Source organism: Cryptomeria japonica, chromosome 5 (genome assembly GCF_030272615.1).
Source record: "Cryptomeria japonica chromosome 5, Sugi_1.0, whole genome shotgun sequence".
In the NCBI taxonomy this organism is placed as follows: domain Eukaryota; kingdom Viridiplantae; phylum Streptophyta; class Pinopsida; order Cupressales; family Cupressaceae; genus Cryptomeria; species Cryptomeria japonica.
The window spans coordinates 664,885,945-664,911,935 of NC_081409.1; the positions used below are offsets into that span (position 1 = coordinate 664,885,945).

The window sequence follows — 25,991 nt, forward strand, 5'->3', positions numbered from 1 at the left end:
ATAAGTGTAATTATACATATATGTAAATATACATATATGTAAATTTACATATATGAATAATTACATATATGTATATTTACATACATGTATTTATGTATGTATACATATACCCCAAATACAAATATATATATATACACTTTAATGTAAAGACAAGTATCCACACACACACACACACATACCCCAAATACAGATATATATATATATACACTTTAATGTAAAGACAAGTATGTAATTATGTATGTACCTACATGTTCATATATATATATATATATATATATATGAATTTTGTATGAACATATAACATATATGTATTTTGTATTATGTATAAAATTCGCAAACAATATTTTGATTTGGGGTAGCCAACTTAGCAGTCTACCTGTCTAGCGGTCAAAGGTGGTAGCCATGTGGACCCCCGAAGGAAGGGTGCACACGTTCTAGCTCCTCTCCCCTACAGGAAGCAACCAAGTAAGTGTGTACTCATGGGAATTAAGTGTGTACACATGGAGATTGCAAAGAGACATTAATAATTGATTCACAAATGACATATGTTGTGTGAGGGAATAATAATCCCATTAAACATAATAAATTTAAAGTCCTTTTGTGAATTACAATGCGAATGACAATTAATTCACATGCGGTAATGGGATGAAGTGGTATTTGGGAAAAAGAAATGGGAAGTGTGCATTGAGTCGGAAGAGACACAATATATTTTGGTCGCTGTCATCTTCGTGAAAGCTTTTAAGTTGCCATTTAATTTAGAAGTCGATATAGTTTAAAGGGCTGAAGAAGGCATTTAGTGGATAGTTTTGGTAGGGTTCTTTTCTGTAGTGGACGACTGGCTATTGCAAAGTTGCAGGAAAAATGGAAGCCATGTTCACCCTTTACACAATGAAGCAACAACTGGGTTTTTTGGACAATATTTCTAGCAAAAGGTTGAAATCCATATTCAAGTACTATTTGGAGGAATTCTTGAATGCTTTGAAGTTGTTTTTGGGGGATTTCTTCATGCAAACATGTCACAGGTATCACACAAATGTGGATATCATTGCAATGGTGGCTGCATGGAGGTTGGAGATTGGGAAGAGGGTGGACAAGGTAGAATGGTTGATGGAGGAATGGCTTGGTGGCCTCCACGATTTGCTCATCATGACAAACCCAGGAATTGGTTTTGATCTGATGAAGGGGGGGGAGGGATGGTGGTGTTACTATCTTCTTCCCCTTTATTAGATGGAGAGTTGGGGACGACTTGTAGACAAGGAGGGATGAAGCGGCCATGGGGTGGATATTGTTGGAATAGTTTATGTGTGACAAAGAGTTGGGCCCTGATGAGCATGCAAATGAGGTGGAGGGAGGTCCAAGTGGGCAAGATGGTGAAGAGCAGAAGCCACCCTATAGTTTGTAAGACTTTTGGGTGAATGGTCCGCTGGGGGTCTCGAAGAAATGAAGGTATGTGGGCGAATGACAAAAGTTTTGTCCACGTTTTTTGGGTAAGATTTGTAGTAGTATATTTTTTAAAAGATAATTGTAAGAGTTCATTTCAACAAAGTCGACAGTGAAAGTGAATGGAGAAAATGATTTTTCATTGAGTCGATAAAGGAGGACTGTAAACATGTAGGTCAGTTACAAGATTAATACCTCGAAAACTATCCGGGTCTGCATACTCCTTTGTATTATTGGTCCTCTTCGATGTGCCATGTATATTTGGACAAGGTCCTCTGCTTTGGGTGCTTGTTGCTCCTCTTCGATGCTTGACGTGTCTTTCTCTTACTGCAATGGTTGTTGTGTCTTACTGCAATGGTTGTTGTGTCTTTCTCCATGAGTTCAATGAGATGAGAACTTGTCTTTTTTTATACAAACATGTCGTGGTGCTATCTTTAATGAGTGTATTATTTTGAATTTGAAATTTGAATCTCCATTACATTTCAAGACGCAATTCATTTAAGCTCGACTTGATTGTTTTTGTATGAAATATGGTGGCCTTAAACGTTTCTTTATTGTGGTTGCAGGTGGGAATGGCCGTGACATGAGCAATATGCGTGTGAGAACTGACCAGTATGTGATGGTTCTAACTGAACAAATGAGACAAAGGGTTGGCAACTGTGTTAATGTTGTTACGTTTCATGGCGCACACATGGACCAACCACATCTATTTAGGTGCTATTTGATGGGACACTTTTAGGTCCACGTGGGCGCGGGTAGCAATATGAACTAGTTATTTTTGGTCTTTTAATCGATGTCAGGGTCTGTAAAAGTGATGTATGTTTCTTGGTTATGATTTAAAAAAGACTTAATTTTTGATAGTTCAACCCATTTTTTGGCACTTTGGAATGTGCACGTGGGTAGTCAAGGTCATGTTGGTTGCAATCCAACTTGTTTGACTGATTACATTAGTCTCTCTATGTTTTATATTTAAATATACAATAGAAAAACTTTGTTATTAAAATGTGTTATGTTTTTAATGAGATGATTATTGATTTGAATATGTATATATTTTGGTTATGACCTTGACACATTTTGCTAGATTAAATACTCAACTATAAGATTTAAACAACACACGACCTATATCAAGTTTTGAACCACGCGCATGTATTGGCTCCTCTCCCTATCATTCCAAATAACAACACTTTTTGGAAGTATCATTACAAATGAACATTGTAACTTTGAGAACTTACTTTCGAACAAATTGGCCAATTTAGAGCGAACTACGAGTCTTAGAATGAAAGAAAATGTGCCATCCCCCGTACCAAGGAAATATGTAGTGCCCTCCCTTAGGGGGGACTATTATGGAACAATCCGAAACGTTCAACGATATAGAAGATGGCCGTCATTGCAAATTTGCACGTTAGATGTAAAACAGGCTAACCCTAATATCCAAACCCTAACCCTAATATCTAAAACCCTGGCCGTTCCAAATCCTTGCCCTAAAATGATGTTGGATTGTCCTCTCATCTTAAAGTGTGCGCAAGGTCCTTCCTCCTCGAAGTATCTGAAGCCATTCAGCTTTAACATGTCGAAATAGTTGTAAGTTCCATTGTTCGTTGGGTTTGTATTTTATTTTCGTTGTGTTAAAGAGAGTGCAGTGATGATTGGTGATCCCAGCTCACTTTGAGACCTAAATTGGTCTAGGAAATTTCATATCACCCTACATCTGAGCATCTCTGTTTAATGGATTTCCAGTGATGTCGATATTTGTTTTACCATGCTAATTCTGATCTCGTGACGAGTTAATCATAAACTAGCTGAGGAAATCTGTATGGTCTTTAAGGAAATTTGTAATTTCTTTGTTTTATGTTTTTGCATGTTTTAGGGCTGTAATTCTTATTAGCTTTTTCTTTTAACATTGCTTCAGAATCTGACCTCATGTTCGTACCCATTTTTTAATTCCTGGTAGGTGATCGGCTAATCCTAGTGACTTAATCTGTGCATTTTATTTACATCCTCAGGATTCGTAAACCAGGGCTTTCTATCAATGGCTTATGATAGAGATTTGTCAATATGGGTCAAGCGTAAATTGGTTATGCTAGAGATTTGTAAAAATGGGTCAAGCGTAAATGGGTCATGACAGGGATTTGAAAATATGGGTTAAGCGTAAGTGGGTTAAAACTTAAGATCCAATGCAACAACAATTGTCAACTGACGACTCTTAGTTTTTAAGTTTAAACTTCGGTCTAGCTGAGAAAGGGGTTGCGTCTCTGATTAGCTATTGGCCAGAAATTAGGAAGCCTCCTTTGTGTAAGGAAATAGCATTTATATTTTTTATTACATCTCGTCATGTTGCGCTCGTTTTACCTGGTACTTCAGATATACACCTCTGGAAGTCACAAGTCACTGTCATATGCATTATGTGGTTTGCTACATATGAATGTTCTCTTTATTCCACTATTTAGTATTCTATTGGGCTCTGTAAATCGTTTGCTGTTCTTTTTGGATGCATGCTTTCCCATGTATCAGCTTTTTGGCACATTCTTCATATTTTCCTCACCAAATCAGGATAATTATATTGATTCTATTGAAATTAGGTTTAAGTTAGACTATTCTGGATTTTCCGTTTTAGGTAATATTTTGAAACGGGGAGAAGTGACAAGTTCTTACACTTGTAATAGCTACTTTTTAAAGCTATGCATATAAATTGTAATTCAACAGTCAGAATTAGCCATACAACTACACATGTTTAAAGTCTAACGAATTTAGCTAGATTGCAAATTTTAACTACAGCTCAATTCAAAGAGTTTGCTTCAAAATGAGTACAAGTATGGTTTAAGTTTACAGAATCCAACAGAGTTAAAGCTAAAAGAGTGCTTACATTACAAACACAGCTTAAGATAATAGTTTGCATAAATTATAAATACAGCTTAAGATGACAGTTTGCATAAATTGCAAATACAGCTTAAGTTCCAGAACTCTAATGGGTAAAGAGATTGCCATAAAAATTCACTATTGAGTAGGATCTGCGTAAATTGCAAATATACCTTCGTGAGTTTGCTAAAATTACAAATGCAACAGAAATTAGAGATGTTGCCGGAATTTCAAATGCAGTATAGGTTTAGGAGTTTGCTTTTAGCTACAAATATGTTGAAAGATGCTCTCCTTAGTTGCACAAACAAGCCTTAATGACTTTGTTAAAATTACAAATGAAACATAAATTAGAGATACTGCCGGATTTTCAAATGCATTATAAATTTAGGAGTCTGCTTTAAGCTACCAATACATTGAAAGATATTCTTCTTAGGTACAAATGCTACTGAAGTTAAAGAGCTCAAGTTAATACTGCTACAAATGCTGCTTAAGCTAATGAGTGAGTTTGCCTCGTACAAATAATGGAAAGACATTCCACTTAATTACAAATTAAGGGTCTTATAGTGGCTGTGAGCTTTGTGGTAGCTCCATCCATGTTCAAATGGTTGAGTAGACTCATTATTGTGGAATGGTTGATGGCCTCAATGGGGTAGGGAGCCTTTGAGTAGTTGAGGTCAGCCTTTTAACTAGAATATAATTAAGGGTCTTAAAGCAGCTGTGAGCTTTGGAGTAGCTTAGTAGTTGAGGGCCACACTGGAGTAGCCTCGTATTTGTGGAATGGTTGATGGCCATAATTGGGTAGCCTTGCCCTTGTCAAATGTAGCGGAGGGGCTTTGTTGTGTTAGCCTTGCCCTTGTCAAATGTAGCGGAGGGGCTTTGTTGTGTTAGCCTTGCCATCTGTGCAAGGAACAAATGGGTTTGTTGTTTTAGAATTGACCCTCGTGGATCAATCAAAGTTTCCATTGTGCTTAACCGTTGCCATGCCTATTTGAGGGTTTCATCATGTTGATGCAAGCATTTGGCCTTGGCCCTTACTGAAGGCTCTAGAGCCTCATTGTTGTTTTGTGTGGCCTTGCATCCTCATTGGAGTAGCCTCATCTTTGTGTAATGGTTGATGGTCACAGTTGGGTAGCCTTGCCCTTGTTAAATGTAACGGAGGCCTTTGTTGTGTCATTGCCATTTGTGCAAGGACAAATGGGTTTGTTGTTTCAGAATTGGCCTCGTGGATCAATCAAAGTTTCCATTATGCTTAAATGTTGCCATGCCTATTTGAGGGCTTCATCATGTTGATGCAAGCATTGGTCTTGGCCCTTAATTAAGACTCTAGAACTTCATTGTTGTAGTTTTGTGTGGCCTTGCATCCTCAGGCCTATCCAAGGGTGGTCAAAGTGATTGACACCCGCTGTACCTTGGAGGGCCTCTAAGCATCTAACCCTTGACCAGCCTGGGCACTAAATGCTTTAGATGAGTTGCAACTTGAGAGTAATCATTGGAGCAGGCACTATGGCTCCTACAACAACACTATTGATAGTGGGTACTACTATCTGAGCGCCAGTCTTTGAAGATCATAAGTGGTTCTGTGGAATCAGTCATTGCTTCCATGACACACCCAGAGAGATAGCCAACTCTATTGGATCTGAAGATGCGGGTGGGGCAACTTGTTGAGTGCCTTTGTTAGTTAATTGGTTTGTGTCGCGGAGGAAGCAGACAACTCCTGGTTGTGCAGCTATTTATTTCAGCTACTTTTTTAGTTTCATTCTTTCAAAGTAATTTAAATGCTTTGTTCGTTAGTTCATTGGTTCATGTCATGGAGGAAGCAGACGATTCCTGGTTCTGGAGCTTATTTATTTCAGCTACTTTTTGTAGTTTCATTCTTTCAACGTAATTTAAATGCTTTGTTCAATATAAAAAAATAAAATTACATACAGGACAGACAGGATGAGTTTTATATTCCATTCAAGAATTTATTAAAAATGCATATTATAGTAATGTCTTTAAACATTCATTGTAATTGTCAGTGGGCGAGGGCTTTCTATCTTAGAGATGTAGAGTGATTGTCAAAATCACCAATCTCACTTACAGGCTTTTATCTTAAAGATGTAGAGTGCTTGTCTGTTCATCTTGGAAGCTAGTATTATGTTCTCCAATTCATGCTTTTACGACCCAAACACTTGCTTAGCTTGTCTTTAAAGGTACAAACGTGCATAAAATTAGTTTATAAAAGAGGTACAAACGTGCAGTGAAGTGAAAATTCTATGCGCTACAAGTACAACAAACAACAGCAGAAGGGCATCATGGAACACTTAGGAGCAACTAAGATACCTTATTTAACATATGTTATCCTATCCTCATTGCAATGGGCATTTATCTTTCCAAGGACTTTGGGGTTTCACACACTTGAAGCATATTCAAATTTTACCAATAAAATCTATCAATTTAGTCAAGATATTAACCTTCATTGAACATCTGTTATCCTATTTTCATTACAACAGGCATTCATCTTTTCAAGGACCTTGGGGTTTCACACATTTGGAGCATATCCAATAACAACCTATCAATCTAATCAAGATGTAACCTCCAAACAGCCAAGAGGCACCCCTTTTGCACACCCCTTTTAGGTATCAAAATCCATAGGTTGTAGAGGCATTTGTATAGAACTAGAATCCAATGCTGTGCATAGTTTCTGGTTTTGTCTGTGACATTTTTTCTTAGACATTTTGGATCAAACTCCATAATCTTCATCGACCAGAAGAGAATTGTAAGATTGTTAACAGACCAAGCAAAATAAAAGCAGAAGGGTGCTACATTGGGTTTAGGAGCCAAGAAGACCAAAGTGGCAAAGGAGAAGAGAGTCAATTATTTTCTTCACTATTTCCTTAACCCCTATTATGTTTGTCACAGAGGTTACTGTTTTTGTGATGCTTGTAAGTCTTCTAGATGTGTAAACTGCATACTCTTATCGTTTTCGCTACTCTACAGTCCCTCACACCTAGATTTACTTTTGAGAAAAGAAGCCTGCTTTTTCACTGTCATTCTACTATCTTCTTCTCTTTTACATTGCACTGTCCACTCTTACATGCTTGTCTGTGAAAATCACTGCTCCAAAAGTTTTTCTTTGAAAGAAACCATCATCACGACAATAGGTTTCAAGTATCTCTACCCTTTGTACACCCGTGGGCCAAAACATTACAAGAATGTGAATTCTTATCCCTGATGCATTGTTTGTACTTCCCCTCGAAGGCTATCGTGTTCCTTATTTTATTGTGATGATAGATCCATCCAAAGTTGGTCATAATGATACCACACGCGTCTATTATTAAAAGAAAGGAGTTTCTTTGAAGATCACTACCTTCTTTTACATAATTATATAAGATGACTGCCTTGTCATACCTTATTAGCCTCAATGACACTGTTATGCTTGCGTGCAATCTTATGACTGCCATAACAGTACTGTCTTTTCTATGATGTGCTTGTGTGCAAACTTATGACTGCAAACTTATGACTGCCATAACAGTACTGTCTTCTCTATGATGTGATTGTGTGCAAACTTATGACTGCAAACTTATGACTGCCATAACAGTACTGTCATCTCTATGATGTGATTGTGTGCAAACTTATGACTGCCATAACACTACTATGTCTTTTCTATGATGTGCTTGTGTGCAAACTTATGACTGCCATAACATTGTCTTTTCTATGACTGCCATAACATTATATTTGAACATGATTAAGGATTGTTCATTATGTAATGAGGCTGACCAGGATAAGAGCAGCAAATATATATATTATTTCTGGCCGATTTATTTATGAAGGGCAGCGATGATAATTATGGCCGACAAAACAAGCGGCAGCGATCAAGAGAAGGGGTGTAGCCCTTTCTAAGACTATTGGCGGTGAAAGGGTGCGACTCCCTAAACAAAGGGAGATACAAAAGAAGAATTCCATTTAAAGTAAAAAGGTGAAGGGGATGGAACCAATCAGCATAATGTTTCATCCCAAAGGGCAGCTACCAGTATTCAAGAAAGAAACAAACATCAAGTCATACCTGCCTAAATTGCAACGGTAGGCTGAAATATATACGACCTGCAATAATTCTATATTTTACAAGTATAGTGGTATGAAATAGTAGAATCAATGATCGCTGTGTGATTATGTGAAATTCATATTCTAAATCATTGATCTATCTATAATTCTGGCAAGTCATAATAGAGAAGAGAAGGAAATGCAAGAAAGGGTAGTAGATACGAGTTTACCATCTAAGTAGACCACTCCACGATGGATGTCCAATGTGCCTCCCACTTGGGGTATAGAGGGTGAGTGTCCATTCTCGGACTTACGAGGATTTTTTGGGCACCCTATATGATTTCCTTTTCAACCTCTACGATGGTGAATTGTTGGAGAAATGCTTAGTGTGATAAGAACCAACTCATTGTGCTCCCTCATTCAAAACATTTTGTATTTGAATACTAAAAATGAATATAGATATAACATGGCTTATTTAATGAATTATGATGATTATACATATTGGTACTTGTGTGATTACTAAGCTTGAAAGAAATAATTGAATTTATATATTATATAAACATATACAAGATGATTGTAGGACCTACATCAGAAGTAATCTTGTTAAAAGGCATTTTAATTGGTAAAGTTATGTATCTACCTTATTATTTTTTTAATGGAATTTGTAAATAGGGCAATTCCAAAAAGGGGGCATTATTATTGGTATCAAAATTTCGTTGCTACTATCTTGAAGGATGAAAGATAGTTAATGCAACTTGGCCAAAGAGCTCAAAGGGCCTTGGAGAGAGAAACAAAGAAACTTTAGTCCACCAATAACCCTACACAAGACCATACAATGAGTGAATAGATGATAAACAAATTAAGGACCGTCATGGAACAATAACCCATCTCTCACTTAGTCCCTTGATGAAGGAAGACGTAACAAAATTTGCCATGCTCCACTTGGAGAGAACATGCCATGATTGGTGGCATCATGGCTTGATCACCCAAGATTGCCAACACAACCATTTACCATGAATTTGCTCAAGAACTTATCACAAGATTTAATCAAAGACACCTCGAATGGTACTTTAAAGAGCTAACACAACTAAAACAATGGAGCTGTAGAAGATTATGCCATTGAATTCTAAAAACTATTAGTTATGGTACTAGAGGTTTCTCAAAGTAGATTCACATACCTATTTGTAGAAGGGGTAAAAAACTCAATCAGGGGCATGGTAAGTGCCCTTGATCCTACAACACTTGAAGATGCAATTCTAAGGGCAAGAAGGTTGGAAATCACATCATCAAAAGACAAGACCTATGCTAAGAATTTTATACCAATCACACATACCAAATACCCCTACCAAATGCTTTCACAAGGCTGAAATTTACAAAATACTTGAGTAATTGGAAAAAGCTTGCCCTTTGAGCATGGCTTTAAACATCAAATATACAATAAGATTAAAGGACCAACTTTGAGACAGAGAGAGATTAGAGATAGTGGATAGAGTATAAGTTGGACAAAACTTAAATTTGAGGTATTGCAAGGTTTTATTTACAGTACCCTTAATGACAACAATGACTTCAATTGACCTTACATTGCACTCTATCATTGGTATAACATTTGAGGAGAGCCAAAATCTATGCTCTTAAGAAATTCTATGTTAACTCTTCATCAATGGGATTTTAAATGTTTTTGTTTAAGAAAGCAACAAAACAAGGGTGTCGACCTTTTAGAAAATAGCTTGTAGGCAGCAAAAAGAGAGACAACTAAATAACAAAACAAGGTGGGATAGGCGAATTGAAAAACTTGTCAAACTTGCAACAATCCAAAACCCAACTCAAGAATGGAGTGAAACACCCAAGCACTTCCCCTTCCATCTGTGACAAACCATAGCCCAGGCAATATTGTAATTAGGACCATCAAAAGAAGGATTAGTCAGGGAGGTCCCCGTAGAGTTTCTGTCAGCAATTTCAACAAGTAGTTGTTGTAGAATAATAGCAAGCTGCTGTTGCTGCAAAACAATATTAGTAGCAAATTCGATAGGAGTAGATCAAAGCTATTGAACAAGAACAATAGGTGGGGGAGCCTTAGGGACAAAGAAGGCCACATCAATAGAAGCGAGAGGGCCAATAGAAGCTTTATCAATAGTAAGAGGCACCACATCATCTTGAGAGGAGACATCATCCTACTGAGAGGAGCCAACAGAATCCGAATTAGAAGCATTACCAATCAAGTGATTAGTAGTAGCATCCTTCCACCAAGTAGCAACACCTGTTTGATGTGGAAGAGAATAATCCAAAGCTAAACGACCCATTGAGAAGCATTCTCGCCAGTGAAAAGGGAGGCCCTCACAATCCAACAATTGAGTCTATGGCCTATCCCCAACCATAAGAACCACATCCCCAGGGAGAGGCGAAGAGATGCCAATATCAATGAAATGTTAAGGAGCCTTCATAAAAGCATTTAAAAACTCTCCAAATAAGAAAAAGAGCAAAACCCACATAAAAACCTTCACCTTAATAAAAGCATTTAAAAACTATCCAAATGAGAAAAAGAACAAAGCTCACATAAAACCTTCTACAACTTAGAGATTTGCCTTTTATGAACAAAACATGCCTTGACCACTTGCACAATCTACGTATGAGGTGAACTTAAGATAAGAGGAGCCATTGTTGCACCATCAAGTAGATTGAATGCTCATTTTCATCTCTAATCGTTGCAGTTTTCTCCTCTTGACCACTCAGGGTACTTTCACAAGGCCATATCTCTACTCATTGCTCTTTTATGAACAAAACATGCCTTAGATCATTTGCACAATCTACACATGAGGTGAACTTAAAATAATAGGATGCATTGTTGTACCATAAAGTAGATTGAATGCCATTTTGATCTTTAATTATTGCATTTTTCTCCTCTTGACCGCTGAGAAGGCCTTCACAAGGCCATATCTCTACTTGTTGCTCTTGTTGTCTAGTTCCTTGTGCATACCCTTGTATAAGAGTAAAATAACAATCTCTAATGCTCCTCAAATCATACCAATGCTTCTCTTACCCATCTTGCCTCTACTTCCACATGCAACATTCTTAATAAATTGTTTTGGCATTAAAAAGGTGAAAGAGATGTAGAAGATTTATTTTCTTTATCAAACCTAGTATTCAGTGTTTTGGATACCTCCAACTCTCCAATAATATTCTTCTTCTTGCCTTGTAATATTCCTAGCCATGTTTGGTGGCTTGAAAAGAGGACTAAGTGTTTAGGAAACCCAGAACTGAACCTTCCTCATTAAAATGAAAATTCTTTTTATAACGCATTCCCTCTTGAACATGTAACATAGCTTTTGATTTTGTCAACAAATAACAAATCAAGACTTCTTCAAACACAAAGCTATTACATGAAGATGGGTATGAATAAGACCTATTATTTAAGTGCTTCTTGCCTTTTTGCAACATTTTGAAGAGATTTGGACAAGGTTAGAAACAACACGACTAACCCTTCAAGAGTATTTGGATTGAAAACAAAATTTAGTAAACAATTCTAATTAATTACATTAATAGTATTGAAATGCTAGAATTTTTTATTAAAAAATTAATTTATACAATTAATTTGAATTATTTCAAATTGTTCTCAAATATTTCTTATACGGAAGATCATCTAATACATTGATTTGAATTTTTTTTTAATGTTTATTTTAACTCATGTAATGGATTTTAGTTTCCCATTTTATTGCATCACTTTTAATAACATAATTTGTAGCAACATTGATATATCCACATTCCTTTAAAATACTAATATCATCATCATGAGTGTTGAAGACTTACTTGGACTCACTTTCATAATCATCATTTCCATATTCTTCTCTTTCACATTCATCATTTCTACATTTGCATCTTCTACATTAATCTCATGCGTGTTGATTATTTTAATGTTCTTGTCTTCCATAGTCACTAATTAGATGCTTCCCATTCTCTATTTATCGATTTCTCTCTCTTATCTTTACATTTTTTTTTTCCTATTTCACTTTATGTGCTTCCATTTCTTTGAGTGTTAAGAAAGTTCTTTTTTGTTGCCATTTATGTGATCCCATATTACTAAATTATTTCAATAAAATTAACAAAAATATCATTACTTTAGAGATGGATCTCTCCTTGATCTCTCCGAAGTACATGTAGATGTAGGTTCTTTTTCCAGTATAATACTATGTGCTTGATTCCTTAAAAAATGGTCCATGTGCTTGATTGTAGTTTAAAATATCACTTCTAATTGAATATGTTTTAAAATTGTATATGATACATTGGAATAACAATGCCAAGAGATTGTAAGAGAGACTTGCATAAATAATTGCTCATATAGTTGGTTTCAAACTATATTTTATTTAAACAAGGACAACATTTAAATAAATGAATACCTATTTCTAATTTGTATTTGTTCCTTATAATTATTCATTTAAAAAAAAAATGGATATCTATTTCATAGAAAATATTTATTATGCAAAATTTTAAAATGTACACGTTTGTTTTTGTTTTGAACTTAAGCTTGAAATAGACTACCTAAGTCTTCTACCTACAAATACAAATCATGGTAGCAACAAGAGTATAAACTAACTTTAGTAATATAAATAATTAATAACTTAAAAATAAAAATTGAACAAAATTAAACTAGCTATAGATGATAACGTCTAATTTTTAATTATGTATTTTTTTAGTTTTAAATTGTAGACAAAGGAGGACATTGGAATCCTAAACCCTCTTTAGAAAAGTGTGATGTATGTTTTAATGGAGCCTCAATAATTTATTCCATACATACCTTCCATTGTCTAATGTATGCCTTCATGCCTTATCTTATGAGTGGTTAAATCTTTTCTCTCATTTCTCACCTTTCATCAAAACAAGAGAGTATTTTGTTAATGCTTTTTAAAACCAACTTGCTCATTCTTCCTCTTCCAAAATGAAAGAAAATTTGTAAACATAATCAAGAAAATCTTTCTTTTGTGCAGATCATCAAGTGCATGGCCATTCCACTAAAGAAAGTCAAGTCTTGAAATGTAAAATAAAAAACTTATTAAATGAGTATCATTTAAATGACATGACAATGAGTTGCACCTTTGTCTTGTCCCTTCTAAATAACACTTCTTTCTATTATGTTGCTCCTCACTATGTAACATTAGTAGCTCTATATGGGGGCTTGTCATTCAGGGTGGTACAATCTCAAGAGCAACCATTATTTTTCTAGGGTAAGCAACATAATAGTCTCTAAGTGTGGTTGCTCTTGCCTACACACTTGGGGACATAGACAAATTTTGAGGCATGCATCCTTGCTTGAGGACCCCCTCCCTTCTCTTGGGAATTCTCGTATAAGGATCTGCTCTTCTTCTCTTGGGTGCATCCTTGTTTGAAGATCTCCTTCCTTTGTGGAGGTAGGTATCCTTAGACAAGGATCCAACCCTCTCTTTGCCTCTTACATAGTTATTTATCCTTGATAAGGATCCCTTTACACTTGTTGCAAGATGTTTTGGTTGATGTTATTGTAGCAGTGAGAGATTCTTTTTCCTACCAAATTTAAATAATTAAATGATTTGTGTATGAGGTTGACTCAAGTGAGACGCCTCCATTTAATTATAGCCAACTTGATGAGAAGTCATCCTATTTCATGTTTGTAAAGACGACTCTCTTGGGGCTGACTATTCTTAAAAAGGCACCTCGATTTTCATATATAAAATCATGCGATCTTCATTCATTTGGTGATCTATAACACTTGTAGACAAAATTAGTACTTGAGTAAGGAGTTCGATATCATCAACATAGTAGCATATTGCTTCAAATCAATACCTATTAAGGAGATGATATTTCAATTGTAAATTCACGCCTAGTGAGGTGCCTTCACTTCATCTTTGTATCAGCCTTGAGATTGGTCAAGTTGTAAAGGCAAATTTTCTGTATTATTCAATAATATAAGAGATACTATTGGTTGGGTTTTTCTCCCTCAAGGAGGAGGGTTTTCCTAGAGTATTTGTTGTGTTCAAATGTTTATTATTTTTGTACTTCTGCTTATTTCACTTCTGATCCTAAAATCAACAGTTTTCTTTACAATGATCTCTTCCTTGCTTGAAGATTTGAATCCTATATAAGGATACTCTTCCTAGCTTGGACACATGCATTTTTTAAAAGGATATCTTGCTTGACCCTCAATCCTAGAGTATACATATTGTTATAAGTAGTAGGTTGTAAGTTATATCATTTTTACTACATTGCTATTTAGTTATTTAGATTGGCCTTGGACACATATATTCATATATAGGCCAACTTGGGTATTATCCTTGGCACAAGTAGGTGGTCGCAAGTCTTATTTTATCATGATATTGTTTTTGATTAAGTTAAAAACACCTTTTTAAGGGACCTGAAACCCTGTACAAAGCAGGTTTAATAGGGAGGACCTGAAACCCATAACTAAAAATATTCAAGATTATCCACGAAACAAAGCAGAACAAAGACGAGACAAATCAAAGTCAAGAAAAGGGAATCTAAGTAGACGGACCCCTCTAGAAAGAAAAGCTGCCCGACAAATAAGAATATATGCATGGAAAGTTTACAGGTAGTTCAAACAACAGGTACCCCCAACCCGGAGCAACCAACTAACATTAGGATTTCCCTTTGGATCCCTTCTTTTGGGATCTAAGGGTCATATCAAAAGAAGGCGAAGACCTTTTAGAATGTTTGCTTTTAACCGAAATCCAACCTTCATCAACCTTAGCAGCCTCAGCTTGCCAAACCAACGAATCCAACCCAGGAAACCCAACATCCAAGGAGATACCAACAGACCTCGAAAAGCCAACATGACCAATAGAGCTAGGGCCAGACACATCACTGAAAGACGAGACAGACAGTGAGACAGCTCCAACAGAAGCTATAGAAGTAGAAGCAGGCAAAGGGGCAGCACCACTAGACGTACCCACAAGAATCTTATCACATCCAGCAAGAGGGACAACTCCAACAGACAAATTAGAACCACCAGTTGGCTTTGAAGGAATCAAAGCAGGAACACCATTTGAGACGTCAGCTGAAGGGACAACACTATCAACAAGAACCTTGGGGGAAAATCCAGCAGAATCTACCACATGCACTTTAAAGTCATTAATGGGAAGATTCTGCCCAACTGTTTGAGAAGAGCTCTTGAATACTGTATAATGCTGAGAAGAGGCACCTTTTCACCATGAAGAGGGCTTCTTCACTTTTAACTCTCTCTAAATCACATTTAGCCGCGACATGCCCAGTCTTGAAGTATCTTCTGCATCTGAAGGGAATCCCTTCATAATCCAAAGATTGAATCCAGAAACCCTTGGGGGTCGAAAGTTTGATCTCTGCTGGTAGCCCCTTAGAAGCATCAATATCTACCAAAATACGTGCATAGGTAGAATGAAGGATATCAGAGGACTCCACATCCACCATAAGAAATTCTCCCAAAGCCTCACCCACTTCCTCAAGGAGCTGGTCCACCCAAAAATGAAGTGGGAGGTTGGGGAGTCTAACCCAAATCGACATTTTACAGAAGGATTCAAATGAGGGGTTGAAATCCTCATGCCAGGGTTTAATCATCAATGGGAAGCGATTCTCCCAAGTAAAAAAATGTTCACATAGAATAATCTTTCTATCCACCAATTTTTCAAACTTAACAATATAAAAACCTTTGGCCAAAGGGAAAATCTGAAATGAATCCGAAATGAGGGGTTCTCAGTGCTTAGAGACCCATTCATGAAGTCCCGGAAGACTAGGCCAAAAACCCCTAAACTGACATATAACTGCAAGAGAAGAAAGATCAGAGGCAATCTGATCAATCACATTAACCGTCTCTTTTTCCATATTAATAGCAATAGATTGACAAACAGGAAAAGGCTTAGAGTCAGCATAAGCAGGTCCCTTATCCCCTCCAGAAGCCAGACGATTCGCATAAGAACCCCTAGAAGCCCCAAAAGCGGAGCAAGCCACTCCTGAAACCCTCGAAGCAAAACCACCATCCACAACAGGGGCGTCCAGTCGCGTCACATCAAGAGCATCATGATCCACAGGAGCATCAACTGCAAGAGGACCATCACCATTAGAGCGGGCAGAGGCCTCCAGACGACCAGGGGAGCAATGACCAGAGGCAGTCGGGCGGGAGTTCTAAGTGACAGACATTGTTAAGTGTGTTCTCATTGGAGATATTCAGAGGTTTGACTAGTCTAAGTGGCTTGTTAATTTCAACTATTATAAATAATATTTAGGATATTTCACATTATCTTCCTCATTTGTGCAAGTTATTTTATTACAAGTGGTATTAGAGCATGATCTTGGTATCGTGAAGGCAAGGCATTATCTTCAATTTTGGAGGTCACTTTGGAACTCACATACCTTTCAAATTTGAACATTTTTTTTTTGTAATTTTTGTAATTTTGAAGGGGGTTTTTAATAACATTTTGAAGCACCTTAACTCCAATGTTTAGGGAAATTGGAGTAGAATTGAGCAAGTTATTATAGAATTAGGGTTTTGGCCCAACATTTTTGTGAAGCATATAAATCTCAAATTTGAGAAAATTTAATCCTAATTTTAGAAGGGTTTTTGAGAAATTCTACAGTCAAATTTGTAGAGAAATTAGAGCAAAAATAAGTGACTTATTGTGAAATTAGGTTTTTCAATAATTTCACTCTCAAGGTTGCAGATTTATGAATTTCGTGAAACGTTTTTTTTGGGGGCAAGTGTTATTTTGTTCATAGAAAGTTATAGTTAAAGATTCAAATCATTTATATTTCTTTTATGTGATTTATTGCAAAATTATTATTTCTATCATGACGAGGCCTTCTACAAGAGGCAAAAATAATTTTGCCACATCGTGAAAATATCCTGATAAGGATGAGGGAGCATTTAAGTATATTATTACTAATGAAGAAATAAAAAAGGTTAACGAAGAAATCTCACCAGTAAAGATGTAGTTGAAGGGGGACATATATCAACTCAAGGAGATATTAGAACCTAGAAGTAGATTTATCTGACATAAGGAGCATGTTAACTGGTTATATGAATGGATCAAGAAAGGATATCTCAAGCAACTGAAGTGAATAATGCAAGCTAGATGATCTTGATTCAAATTATAATATTCATTTGGGATCTAGGAATTGGATACCAAAAGTGGATATGCACAAGTTTGATGACAATATTCTACAAACACAGATAAATCAAATGGAGATTTTTTTGATGTGCATCAAATACCAGTTCGACAAAAGGTGACTATGAAATCCTTATATATAGAGCCAATTTTTTTTTTGACATCAATGGCTATGTAGTCAATGACTAAAAAAGGGTCTCGCAGTCTCATGGTTAATTTTTACAAAGGAGCTACAATTATAGTTTAGCAATAGTGTCACTAACAACTTCTTCAACCAACTAGCTAAAATTCAACAAACTAGATTTGTAAAGGATTACATTAAACAATTTCAAAATCCATCTATGGGAGTGGATACAATAAAAAAACAAAACTTGAATGACTTTATTTTGGGAGGTCTCAAAGATCAAATTCAACATCAGGTACACATGTTTAATCCTACTATTACAAATGAGTATTTTCTCTTAGCACACTATGTAGAGGAGATATATTTAATTTCTAGAAAGTAAGGGTTTAGTGGGATAAGAGAGAAAGGATTCTCAACACCCTCTCATTATCAACCCACTAGATTAGCACCATGACAAATTGAGGAGAAGAGAGAAAAAGGTTTGTTTTAATTGTGACAACAAATACTATCAAGGACATAAATGCAATGAAAACAAGTTGTTCTATATTGAAGGTCCAAGTGAGGAAGAAGCTGAAGAGCCAATATTAGAAAGTGAAAAGGAACTAGATGAGGAAGCACAAGATCCTCAACCGATCATTTCTTGTCATGTACTTGCTGGTTTTATCACCCCATAAACACTCAAAGTAGTGGGTTTCTTAAAGGTGGGAGTAATAGTGTTTATAAAATTAGGTATTACTCATAACTTCAACAAAAATGTTGGCTACTCAATATGAATTTCTTTATATATCCAACTCCAAAGTTTCAAATTTTGATTGTAGATGGTGGTACAATTATTTGTTCCAAAAAATTTCATAACATCAAATTATCCATGGGATATTATCATCTTGATTGCCCAATGTATGCTATCTCCATGGGTGCAACATATATTATTTTGGGAGTATAATGCCTTACTACTTTGGGAAAAATGAGATGAACTTCCAAGAACTATTCATGAGATTTAAACTAGAAGGAAAGACACTAGAGATAAGAGGGTTGCATGCAAAATCCCCACAAATAGTGAGCTCTCATTGAATACAAAAGTTGCTTAAGAAAGGAGTTGATGGATTTGTGGCCCAATTATTTTTATTGGTAGCTTATCATTCAAATGCTTTCACCTATCTAGATTTACAAGCAATTACAGATCATCACTCAGTGGTTTTTGGAGAGATCCCTAAAGGAATTCTCCCTAAGAGGGATCATGATCATGCCAAACTAGTGCCAAGAAATTAGCCACCCAACATCAGGCCTTATAGGTACCCATATATACAAAAATGTGAGATTAGAATGATTATTCAAGAGATGCTAGAAGCTAGAATTACCAGGCATAGGAAAAGTAGTTAATCCTCACTAGTTGTAATGGTTCATAAAAAAGATTAAACATGACACATGTGCCTAGACTATATAGTTCTCAACATGTACACCATAAAATATAAGTCTCCCATTCCAGTCATTGATGATTTATTAGATGAATTGAATGGAGCTATGTTTTTCACAAAGTAAGATCTTAGATCAAGTTATCACCCAATTTGAATAAAGAAAGAAGACATTCCCAAGATAGCATTTAGGACTCATGAGGGCCATTATGAGTTTTTGGTGATGCCTTTTGGTTTTACTAATACACCATCTACATTTCAATTTTTTATGAACTCCATCTTTAATAATGTTTTTAGGAAATTTATACAAGTGTTCTTTGATGATACATTAATTTATAGAAAGACATGGGATGGAAATTTACATCATGTTGATATAGCACTACAAATTCTTCAAAACACCAACTATATGCTAAGCCTTCCAAGTGTGCTTTTGGTCTCAAGGAGGTGGAGTACTTGGGACACATAATTTCACATGGAGTAAAGGTGGATCCTAAAAAAATATGGCTATTGTAGAATGGCTTATTCCCAAAACCATTAAGAAATTAAGGGTTTTTTTTTTGGTTGATTCAGTACTATATAAGATTTATGTAGAACTATGGTCGTATAGTAGTGCCCCTCACTTGTTTATTGAAGAAAGATTCTTTTCAATGAAATGAATTAGCTAATGTAACATTTGAGAGATTGAAGGAGGCTATGTGCACTACTCTTGTTCTTGCTACTCTTAACTTCAATAAGGATTTTATTGTGGAATGTGATTCTTTAGGTAATTCTATTGGAGTATCTCTCATGCAAGAGGGTAGGCCCATTGCTTTTGAGAGCCATAAATTAAAGAGTTAGAATTTACTCAAGCCTATCTATGACAAGGAGATGTTAGCTATTCTTCATGTAGTCAAACAATGACAACCATATCTAATGGGAAGGCACTTCGATGTTAAGACAAATCACAATAGCATAATAATTATTTTTGGAATGAAGATTATCTTTTGAAGAGCAACAAAAATGGGTGACTAAGATATTAGGGTATGTTTTTGAGATCATACACAAGAAAGGCAAGGAAAATGTTGTGGCAAATGCATTGTCAAAAGGATGAAGCTCTATTGTGCACCATTTCAATATTACAAGTAGATTTGGTAGCAGAAGCTAAAGAAGAGTGGAAAAGTAATGTTGCTAAAATTGATCTCATTCGATAGTTGTAGAGTGATTCGAGTAGTTCAGATAATTTTTGTTGGACGGGAGATACTTTTTGGTATAAATAGTGATTGTACCTTTTCAAGAATTACACTCAAACCAAAGATTCTCATAGAAATTCACGAGTCTCCAATAGGTGGTTGTTCAATATTTTTGAAGATATATCATCAAGTCAAGAAAGACTTTTTTCAAAAGGACTAAAAGGGGATGTTCAAAATTTTGTGGCTGAATGTTTGGTTTGTCAAATAAATAAAAGGAAGACAGTTAGGACATCATGTCTTTTTTAACCCTTAGTTATTCTTAGCCAACATTGGGAAGAGGTCTCCATGAATTTAATCAAATCTCTCTCAAGATCTAAAAGTAAAAATGTCAACATGACAGTGGTAAATCACCTCATTAAAAATATGCACATTTTATTGCATTATCACATCTTTTTATAGTAATTACATTGGCAAATTTTGGAGAATATGCATAAGCTACATGGTACAACTAAGGTTATTGTTAGTGACTATGATCCTACTGTTGGAATCAATGAACACTGAGAGGGAGGGAGGGGGGAATCAGTGCTCTGTAGTTATCAAATTTGTTAACCTGATTCTTTATCCACCGAATGCACAAGTAAGAAACTGAAATGCAAAAACACAAAGCAAATAAACACATAACCATAACACCAATATTTTTTACGTGGAAACCCGGAAAGGGAAAAACCACGGTGTGATTTGAACCCACAATATTATTATACTATGGCCAGTAGTAGAATAATATTACATGAGGGGAATGCACATGCATTCAAGCACACTGCCTAGAGCTCACTGCTTAATTACAAAAGGGCTACAACTTGGAGGAAGGCTCAGTGCCTTACTGGCTAATACAAAATGATTACAATGAGTAATGAACTGAAGAAAAACATCTAACTATGCCAAATGACAGTTTTGGTTAGGCACAAAGTGATCCATTAGTGTTGTTCTGATAAATTACTCTGTTATGCTTTGCTATTGATTACCGGATCAATAAAACTTAAGGTGTGCACATGAAACTGCGCTCAATCACTCCCAAAATAATCTCACCCATCATTATCATCTCACAAAAACATTATCCAAATCGATCTTATATATCTGCACTAACAAAATTGATCTCTCTCACAAGTCCGCTTCTCAAAATATCAAAATATGAAACATGTAACTTCAAGTTGACTCAAATCTTCAAAAAACCATATTCCGGATCCAAAACATATGATCACACGCTTCCCATAATTTGGTCCAATTACCTTGAACTTATCAACAACCACCAAAATCACCTCAAAGAATCCGGTCCACACGCTACACCACCAATAATTAAGATAACCCTGTTTTACTGCTCTACCGGATACTGAACCTTCTAACATGCTTAAGAAACAACACCAGAGGATGGGATTTCGTGATAATCTGCTTCTCATGCTTCTCATACTCAATCAACTTAACTCCGATCATCAAGACCAAGCAACACAATCGAAAATGATAAATGCTCACCAAAACTGTACACTGAGTATCACCGATAGACTTATGCCAAAACTTATTCAAGACATCAAGATATCCCAAATTCCATACCATATAAGATCAATAGGCCGAGTTTCCATCAATGAAAACTCCTAAGAAATATCATACACCAAACATCATCAATCTTCATCGGAGCATCACCGGAAAAGTATCTCATGCCAACAATCTCCCCCTTTGGCATTGATGGAAACACTATGAAAAATGATAAGTGTTCCAAAACTCCAAAAACTGCAAGCAATCCAACAATCTGAAATCTATACACTCAACTGACTCCCCCTAAGAATGAGCATCATTTTTCACTATTCTCTCCCAACTCTCTCCCCCTTTGACATCAATGGAAAAGGATAGGAATCCGCCAAAACTTATGTACAAATGAATGCAATAATTTACACGAATTTAAAAATGTTTGCATAAGTGACCTTCAAGGATTTCAAGTACTCATTCCATCCTCTCAAGAAACAATCTAAAACATTTATTAAGGCACTGAACATATATGCATTAATTTCAACGCCTTTGAGATCTGATGGCACCAGTTTACCTAACGCACTGACTGCATCCTGATGAGATCCAAGTAACACTAGTACATTTGGGCCTAATTTTCGACGGACAATTGTCAGTAGTCTGACGACAAAACATTGGACTTTCAACAAATTTAACCGTTGAAAACTCATCGTCGGTCTTTCTGACGATGCCATTGGCATCGGACTTCCAACAACTTTATGAACTCTTCCGATGGCGGCTATATTTGCTCCCCCGACCAAGAAATTACACAGATTACCATCGGAATTCCAACGGATACCCTGTTTGCTCCTCGACGACAGTCCGACATGGAAGTGACGTCGGATATACAACATCCTTGTCGGATGTTCTTTAGTTGTCATTGGAATTCCGATGGTATCAGATATTGTGGGTCCGACGGCTTTGTCATCGGTGCATGAAAGCATTGAATGAGTTCTACTTTTAAAAATTTCATAAAACATTTTTTATTTATTTGATTCAGTGTTATTTGCAAAAAAAGATTATCAATGATGTTTCCTTTCTCCAAGAATTGTCTAGGATCTTTCCGTCAGATAATATGTAACATCCAATGACTAAATCTTTTCTTTACAAATGCTTATTTTATTTTATTATCATTTGAGTGTGAATTATAATTTATATCTGTGCGGTAGTAGAAGATACAAGCTGAAGACTCGTGCGCATATAAATTTCGTAAAAGAAAGCAAGCAAGCATTATCTTGAATGACATGAAAACAAGCTCATCAACTGCCTAGAAGAGAGCAATTGGAGAAAAGCAGAGGACAATGTTAAAGGGTGATAAATACATAGAGAGTATGCAATACAAACAAACAATGTCTGGAGTGTGTGATGTGATGTCTCTAATTTATGTCCGGAGGGACTAACTGGTTTTGGAGTTCTTGGGAAACCTATTGGGCCACGCTTGGAGGAAATCAATGTGTTCATGCAAGGGCCACCTTTTTTCTATTATGAGAATGATGCTTTTGCATCAAAGGATATTTGGAAGGCAATATCCGACAATTTCTATAGTGTGGAACCAGAGTTGGCGGACTCGAAGTACTTTTCGGCTTCCAGAAGACCAAGAGGTTGTGTACACAATCTCACAATAGAAGGGTGATTTCAAGAATTACCTCTCCCCCCCATGACTATTCAGGAAGCACTTCCTCAGACAAAGGACTATTGGCCTCCATGGGATCAAAGAAAAAAATTGAATTGCTAGACTGTAGATGATGTGGTGGTGTCCTTCGTGAAGAACTCTGCACTATAATTGAAAATTCACGAGGGAAACTACAAGATAGTGAATAGAAATACATTCTTGAAAAGTGGGAAGAATGGATCTTGGTTTGGGTGGGGCCAGGTCAGGTGGCTCCTCTAGAGGTCGACGAGATAGAAATAATATTAGGATTTGAAAAAGATCACACTCGTGGAACTTCGTGTGCGACTGATCGATTGCGTTGTTTGGGTAATGCATTCCAAATAGATACAATTGCATACCATTTATTTGTCTTGAAAGCCTTTTATCCTGATGGCATTAAATTAAAGTTCTTTCTCTATTTTCTGGTGATCTCTAGAGCAGAGGTTGCTTTGCATCGACTTGGGATACATTTAACTTGTGTTGTATCTGCGGAAATATGTATCCTAGGTTGATGCAAGCAACCTCTGCTCCACCAATACCAGATAGAAGAGAAAGTACTTTAATTTAAAGCCATTAGGATAAAATGCTTTCAAGACATATATTAGGTATAAAAGGAAGCCTACCCTGTCATTTGAAGGGGTTTACCTACAATTCAAATGATCTCTTAATTATAAAATCAATTCAATTCCAAGTGAACAAGCAATCAAGCATTCATCAAGAATTGAAGGAGAATTCAAGTTAAAGCACACCATTCTGCATGACATCCTAAAACCTTGTGTGAGGATTCAAGAAAGATTCATCAGGGTATCATGTTCAATTTTAAGCATTTTTAGATTACATCTAAAGGGATCATTTTAAAGAGGGAGGAAGAGATCTTTTCCTAAAGATGTCTACCTCCAAAAATAGAGGAGATATTTAATAAAGATATCATCTTTTAAATTAAGAAATGGGCAGGAGATTAAGAATACAAACCTTCCATATTGCACACTTCAAGGTACATTCAAACCTTTTTGACCTAGGAAATCCCCTATCAACAAACCTATTTTTGTCATTTTGTGTGTAGGAAATTTATTTAGGAGTTATGTGTGAAGAATTTGGCAAAGTAAATGATGACAATCATACTCAAATTTTGATGGCATGAAAAGCATAAGAGTAGGCTAGTTCCATACACCTTCCTTTACTATTTTAAAAATATCATCGACCAAAATATTGTGCAATAGTAGTATGGAGTGCATTTCATCTATTTTATGCCCAAATATTTCATCATACCACTTTCTTTTCAAAGGCGACTGATTGTTTGCGTTGTTTGGGTAATGCATTCCAAATAGATACAGTTGCATACCATTTATCTGTCTTGAAAGCCTTTTATCCCGATGGCATTAAATTAAAGTTCTTTCTCTATTTTCTGGTGATCTCTAGAGCAGAGGTTACTTTGCATCGACCTGGGATACATTTAACTTGTGTTGTATCTGCGGAAATATGTATCCTAGGTCGATGCAATGCAACCTCTGCTCCACCAACACCAGATAGAAGAGAAAGTACTTTAATTTAAAGTCATCAAGATAAAATGCTTTCAAGACATATATTAGGTATAAAAGGAAGCCTACCTTGTCATTTGAAGGGGTTTACCTACAATTCAAGTGATCTCTTAATTATAAAATCAATTCAATTCCAAGTGAACAAACAATCAAGCATTCATCAAGAATTGAAGGAGAATTCAAGTTAAAGCACACCATTCTGCATGACATCCTAAAACCTTGTGTGAGGATTCAAGAAAGATTCATCAAGGTATCATGTTCAATTTTAAGCATTTTTAGATTAGATCTATCCTTTCCCTCAAAAGGAAAACATTATACTTCAAGGTTAATTCACAACCCCAGGTTTGACCTAGGAAATCCCCCATCAACAAACCTATTTTTCATCATTTTGTGTGTACGAAATTGATTCAGGAGTTGCATGTGAAGAATTTGGAAAAGTAAATGATGACAATCAAACTCAAATTTTGATGGCATGAAAATCATAAGCATTCATTTTGTCTACATCCGACAGGTGGAGGATCTGGTCGATCCGCACCTCCTAGTCCCAACATTTCTATTTGAACACTCTGTCACGGGAGAAGCGATATTTCTTCTAGGTCTACTAAGGAGACGCTTACTATTAGTCATATGATAAAAAAAATAGAAGAAACGTGAATAGTACTAGCTAACAAGTTGTGTAATGTTGGGTGATTCATGTTACATCATGGATTTCATTGGCTAGCAAGTTGTGTTATGCTAGGTGATCCATGATAGAGAAGATTAACAAACAAAACCATTTGTTTGCAAGGCAATCCAAAAACTCTACTACAAAATGGTTGTTGTAGTGACACAAAACACAAACAACAATAATAACCAACACTTGCAAAGGTGTAAACAACAACAATGGTCACACTAGCATTAATCCATGCTATTCCAAGTAACGAATCTCAAAAAAAAAAAATCATGCCCTAGGGGGCGCTATGTACCACAACACTTCTAGTTTGAGGATATAACATAAATGAATTAACACGAGAAAAAAGGAGAGCTCATATGCCTCCCCTTAAGATGTCAACATACCTCTAGGTTTATATCTTAAGGTAGATAGCGATCAAGGCCGATAAGCACC

At 36.1% G+C, this 25,991-nt stretch overlaps 1 long non-coding RNA gene and 2 other non-coding genes across 3 annotated transcripts; all 3 read left to right on the forward strand.

Moving 5' to 3' along the window:
- The first annotated feature begins 2,692 nt into the window (after positions 1-2,692).
- Positions 2,693-8,802, forward strand: LOC131876376 (uncharacterized). The gene is made up of 2 exons (XR_009372681.1): positions 2,693-3,021; positions 3,392-8,802. It is a non-coding gene; the product is annotated as an uncharacterized LOC131876376 (long non-coding RNA).
- LOC131075008 (small nucleolar RNA snoR69Y) lies at positions 3,070-3,160 on the forward strand. The gene has a single exon (XR_009113154.2). It is a non-coding gene; the product is annotated as a small nucleolar RNA snoR69Y (small nucleolar RNA).
- On the forward strand, positions 3,170-3,250 carry LOC131075009 (small nucleolar RNA snoR53Y). The gene has a single exon (XR_009113155.2). It is a non-coding gene; the product is annotated as a small nucleolar RNA snoR53Y (small nucleolar RNA).
- Positions 8,803-25,991: the final 17,189 nt, after the last annotated feature.